We start from the raw sequence: 6,787 nt of genomic DNA, 5'->3' as shown, positions 1-6,787 counted from the left end.
TCTGGATCTGTAATATTCTGATGGACCTTCAGTGTTCTGTATCTGTAATATTCTGTTGGACCTTCAGTGTTCTGTATCTGTAATATTCTGCTGGGCCTTCAGTTTTCTGTATCTGTAATATTCTGCTGGGCCTTCAGTGTTCTGTATCTGTAATATTCTGATGGGCCTCCAGTGTTCTGTATCTGTAATATTCTGCTGGGCCTTCAGTGTTCTGTATCTGTAATATTCTGATGGACCTTCAGTTTTCTGTATCTGTAATATTCTGCTGGGCCTTCAGTGTTCTGTATCTGTAATATTCTGCTGGGCCTTCAGTGTTCTGTATCTGTAATATTCTGATGGACCTTCAGTGTTCTGTATCTGTAATATTCTGATGGACCTTCAGTGTTCTGGATCTGTAATATTCTGATGGACCTTCAGTTTTCTGTATCTGTAATATTCTGCTGGGCCTTCAGTGTTCGGGATCTGTAATATTCTGATGGACCTTCAGTTTTCTGTATCTGTAATATTCTGATGGACCTTCAGTGTTCTGTATCTGTAATATTCTGATGGACCTTCAGTGTTCTGGATCTGTAATATTCTGATGGACCTTCAGTTTTCTGTATCTGTAATATTCTGCTGGGCCTTCAGTGTTCTGTATCTGTAATATTCTGCTGGGCCTTCAGTGTTCTGTATCTGTAATATTCTGATGGACCTTCAGTGTTCTGTATCTGTAATATTCTGCTGGGCCTTCAGTGTTCTGTATCTGTAATGTTCTGATGGGCCTTCAGTGTTCTGTATCTGTAATATTCTGATGGGCCTCCAGTGTTCTGTATCTGTAATATTCTGCTGGGCCTCCGGTGTTCTGGATCTGTAATATTCTGATGGACCTTCAGTGTTCTGTATCTGTAATATTCTGCTGGGCCTTCAGTGTTCTGGATCTGTAATATTCTGATGGACCTTCAGTTTTCTGTATCTGTAATATTCTGCTGGGCCTTCAGTGTTCGGGATCTGTAATATTCTGATGGACCTTCAGTGTTCTGGATCTGTAATATTCTGGGCCTTCAGTGTTCTGGATCTCTAAGTACATCACAATGCAGTGCACGGTCCAGCTGCTTCCTTCAAAGTCCTCCAAATTCACAGAAAGTGCAGTTCTTCAGAAACAACCCACTGATCTGTGAATTGGAGGCCAAATATCTGGTACGCATCTCTCAGTTCTAAATACACCAGCACCTCAACAAAAAACACGCACACACACACACACACACACACACACACACACACACACACACACACACACACACACACACACACACACACACACACACACACACACACACACACACACACACATACACACACACACACACAGCCGGCAACAGAAGCGGAAAACTTTTCGCTCTCCTGTTCTCCTCATTGAGTCTTAAACATAAAGACAGGTGCTGCATTCCAAATAACATACCATTCCCTGATTAGCCCCCATAGGGCTCTGGTCAAAAACCGTGTACTATATAGGGAATAGGGTGCCATTTTGGACACTACCTATAGTGCTGCTGCCTTGCTGTACTGTACCCATGGCATGAATCTGATTAGAATAAAAATCCTGGTAATTAGCATCTAACACATTTCCTCAGCTGAGGCCCGGAGCAAAACAACCGTTGGAGGAGAGGGAGCATCTGGTGGTGCCTGACGGAACTGTAGGACAGGCTCACCATGCTGTTGGAACGCAGCGCAGATGTTAACTTCAGAGAGACAACAGAGGGAAGACAAGGAAGAGAGAAAGGAGAGAGAGACAGAGAGAGAGAGAGAAAAGAAGAGTAGAGTAATGATGGTTCTTCAACAGACACGAGCCATGCACTGAGAGACATAGCTGACTGTCTCTGGAGAGGAGAGAGAGAGGGAGACAGCAGACACGAGCCATGCACTGAGAGACATAGCTGACTGTCTCTGGAGAGGAGAGAGAGAGGGAGACAGCAGACACGAGCCATGCACTGAGAGACATAGCTGACAGTCTCTGGAGAGGCGAGAGAGAGGGAGACAGCAGACACGAGCCATGCACTGAGAGACATAGCTGACTGTCTCTGGAGAGGAGAGAGAGGGAGACAGCAGACACGAGCCATGCACTGAGAGACATAGCTGACTGTATCGGGAGAGGAGAGAGAGAGGGAGACAGCAGACACGAGCCATGCACTGAGAGACATAGCTGACTGTCTCTGGAGAGGAGAGAGAGAGGGAGACAGCAGACACGAGCCATGCACTGAGAGACATAGCTGACTGTGTCGGGAGAGGAGAGAGAGAGGGAGACAGCAGACACGAGCCATGCACTGAGAGACATAGCTGACTGTCTGTGGAGAGGAGAGAGAGAGGGAGACAGCAGACACGAGCCATGCACTGAGAGACATAGCTGTCTCGGGAGAGGAGAGAGAGAGGGAGACAGCAGACACGAGCCATGCACTGAGAGACATAGCTGACTGTCTCTGGAGAGGAGAGAGAGAGGGAGACAGCAGACACGAGCCATGCACTGAGAGACATAGCTGACTGTCTCTGGAGACGAGAGAGAGAGGGAGACAGCAGACACGAGCCATGCACTGAGAGACATAGCTGACTGTCTCTGGAGACGAGAGAGAGAGGGAGACAGCAGACACGAGCCATGCACTGAGAGACATAGCTGTCTCGGGAGAGGAGAGAGAGAGGGAGACAGCAGACACAAGCCATGCACTGAGAGACATAGCTGACTGTCTCGGGAGAGGAGAGAGAGAGGGAGACAGCAGACACGAGCCATGCACTGAGAGACATAGCTGACTGTCTCTGGAGAGGAGAGAGAAAGGGAGACAGCAGACATGAGCCATGCACTGAGAGACATAGCTGACTGTCTCTGGAGAGGAGAGGGAGACAGCAGACACGAGCCATGCAATGAGAGACATAGCTGACTGTGTCTGAGGAGGGGAGCGAGAGGGAGACAGCAGACACGAGCCATGCACTGAGAGACATAGCTGACTGTCTCTGGAGAGGAGAGAGAGGGAGACAGCAGACACGAGCCATGCACTGAGAGACATAGCTGGCTGTCTCTGGAGAGGAGAGAGAGAGGGAGACAGCAGACACGAGCCATGCAATGAGAGACATAGCTGACTGTGTCTGAGGAGGGGAGCGAGAGGGAGACAGCAGACACGAGCCATGCACTGAGAGACATAGCTGACTGTCTCTGGAGAGGAGAGAGAGAGGGAGACAGCAGACACGAGCCATGCACTGAGAGACATAGCTGACTGTCACTGGAGAGGAGAGAGAGAGGGAGACAGCAGCCACGAGCCATGCACTGAGAGACATAGCTGACTGTCTCTGGAGAGGAGAGAGAGACGGAGACAGCAGACATGAGCCATGCACTGAGAGACATAGCTGACTGTCTCTGGAGAGGAGAGAGAGAGGGAGACAGCAGACACGAGCCATGCACTGAGAGACATAGCTGACTGTCTCTGGAGAGGAGAGAGCGAGGGAGACAGCAGACACGAGCCATGCACTGAGAGACATAGCTGACTGTATCGGGAGAGGAGAGAGAGAGGGAGACAGCAGACACGAGCCATGCACTGAGAGACATAGCTGACTGTCTCTGGAGAGGAGAGAGAGAGGGAGACAGCAGACACGAGCCATGCACTGAGAGACATAGCTGACTGTATCGGGAGAGGAGAGAGAGAGGGAGACAGCAGACACGAGCCATGCACTGAGAGACATAGCTGACTGTCTCGGCAGAGGAGAGAGAGAGGGAGACAGCAGACACGAGCCATGCACTGAGAGACATAGCTGACTGTCTCTGGAGACGAGAGAGAGAGGGAGACAGCAGACACGAGCCATGCACTGAGAGACATAGCTGTCTCAAGAGAGGAGAGAGAGAGGGAGACAGCAGACACAAGCCATGCACTGAGAGACATAGCTGACTGTCTCAGGAGAGGAGAGAGAGAGGGAGACAGCAGACACGAGCCATGCACTGAGAGACATAGCTGACTGTCTCGGGAGAGGAGAGAGAGAGGGAGACAGCAGACACGAGCCATGCACTGAGAGACATAGCTGACTGTCTCTGGAGAGGAGAGAGAAAGGGAGACAGCAGACACGAGCCATGCACTGAGAGACATAGCTGACTGTCTCTGGAGAGGAGAGAGAGAGGGAGACAGCAGACACGAGCCATGCACTGAGAGACATAGCTGACTGTCTCTGGAGAGGAGAGAGAGAGGGAGACAGCAGACACGAGCCATGCACTGAGAGACATAGCTGACTGTCTCTGGAGAGGAGAGAGAGAGGGAGACAGCAGACACGAGCCATGCACTGAGAGACATAGCTGACTGTCTCTGGAGAGGAGAGAGAGAGGGAGACAGCAGACACGAGCCATGCACTGAGAGACATAGCTGACTGTCTCGGGAGAGGAGAGAGAGAGGGAGACAGCAGACACGTGCCATGCACTGAGAGACATAGCTGACTGTCTCTGGAGAGGATTGAGAGGGAGACAGCAGACACGAGCCATGCACTGAGAGACATAGCTGACTGTCTCGGGAGAGAAGAGAGAGGGAGACAGCAGACACGAGCCATGCACTGAGAGACATAGCTGACTGTCTCGGGAGAGGAGAGAGAGAGGGAGACAGCAGACACGAGCCATGCACTGAGAGACATAGCTGACTGTCTCGGGAGAGGAGAGAGAGAGGGAGACAGCAGACAAATCAATTTTTTTGTTGTCAAAAGCGCCCGAACACAACAGGTGTAGACCTTACAGTGAAATTCTTACTTACAAGCCCTTGACTAACAATACTTTAAGAAGTTAAGAAAAAAATAGAGCGAGAAAGACTGAGAGAGACCGAGAGAGAGACAGAGAGAGACAGAGAGAGAGACAACATTTATTTTGGAACTTCTGTGAGTGTAATGTTTACTGTTAATTTTTATTGTTTATTTCACTTTTGTTTATTATCTACTTCACTTGCTTTGGCATTGTTAACATATGTTTCCCATGCCAATAAAGCCCCTTGAATTGAATTGAATTGAATTGAGAGAGACGAGAGAGAGGGGAAGACAAGAGCCATGTGATTGTGACACATCGCTGACTTTATTACAGGCTAATGTCTTTCCTTCACTCCATCTCCATGACCAGTTGAGAGGGGAATGGTGAAGTGTAGCTCCTATTAATGATACTACTATATATAAACCTCCTGAGCCCAGGTGAGCAGTGGGAAAATTGCCTCGGCTCTAGCAAGGCCATACGGGGGTTGATTAAAAAAAGCAATTTTGCCAAGTGTTCCCATACGGAGGAGGTTCACCTCTTCTGTTGTCACACTCACTGATCCATACCCTTGTCAAAGTGTCTAGACTGATCATGAGAACGACAGCGTACTCTCAAAAATTTTGACACACACACACACAAGTTTTCTCTCCCGCTGTTCTCAAGTCATGACGTGTTTCTGTGTCAGTGACTCTCTGAAGTTGAGTTTCAACCTCTCATCAGGTTGAAGGAACTATTACTCCAGTGGTAAATGGCTCTATAAAGGATCTCTTTACCCCCTGTGTCCAGGAAGACAACTACCACCTCTCAGGCTGGCTGTGGTCTGAACAGGGCAATCTGTTCCCAAAACCAGACAATGTTCTCCATGAGTGTGTCCCAAATGGCAAATTACTCCTTATATAGTGCACAATAGTGCCTTATTGGTCCTAGTCAAAAGTAGTGGACTATATAGGCAGTAGGGTTCCATTTGGGATATAACCCATACCATACTGTTGGTCAGGTCAGCAACAGACAGGTAAAGGATTTAGTATGGACCTAGTCTGCAGTGGAGGGCGACCGTGAGGTGAAGGAACAGGAACAACCAAGTGATGTTCCAAACCATCCAGACCACTGTCTCCTCCATGATACCCACCATCCAGACCACTGTCTCCTCCATGATACCCACCATGCAGACCATTGTCTCCTCCATGATACCCACCATCCAGACCACTGTCTCCTCCATGATACCCACCATCCAGACCACTGTCTCCTCCATGATACCCACCATCCAGACCACTGTCTCCTCCATGATACCCACCATCCAGACCACTGTCTCCTCCATGATACCCACCATCCAGACCACTGTCTCCTCCATGATACCCACCATCCAGACCACTGTCTCCTCCATGATACCCACCATCCAGACCACTGTCTCCTCCATGATACCCACCATCCAGACCACTGTCTCCTCCATGATACCCACCCTCCAGACCACTGTCTCCTCCATGATACCCACCATCCAGACCACTGTCTCCTCCATGATACCCACCATCCAGACCACTGTCTCCTCCATGATACCCACCATCCAGACCACTGTCTCCTCCATGATACCCACCATCCAGACCACTGTCTCCTCCAGACTTCCCACCATCCAGACCACTGTCTACTCCAGACTTCCCACCATCCAGACCACTGTCTCCTCCATGATACCCACCATCCAGACCACTGTCTCCTCCATGATACCCACCATCCAGACCACTGTCTCCTCCAGACTTCCCACCATCCAGACCACTGTCTCCTCCAAAATGTAGTGTGAATCGTCAGGTTAGGTAGTTACACCTATATCTAACAGTTTCACTTCCGTCCCTCTCCTCGCCCCTATCTGGGCTCAAACCAGGGACCCTCTGCACACATCGACAACAGCCACCCTCGAAGCATCGTTACCCATAGTTCCACAAAAGCCCCACCCTTGCAGCACAAGGGAAACAACTACTTAAAGGTCTCAGAGCGGTGACGTCACCGATTGAAACACTATTAGCGCACACCCTGCTAACTAGCTAGCCATTTCACATCGGT

The sequence above is a fragment of the Salmo salar genome, chromosome 11 (assembly GCF_965601325.2).
Source record: "Salmo salar chromosome 11, fSalSal1, whole genome shotgun sequence".
In the NCBI taxonomy this organism is placed as follows: Eukaryota; Metazoa; Chordata; class Actinopteri; order Salmoniformes; family Salmonidae; genus Salmo; species Salmo salar.
Note: the sequence above shows the minus strand (reverse complement) of the source record.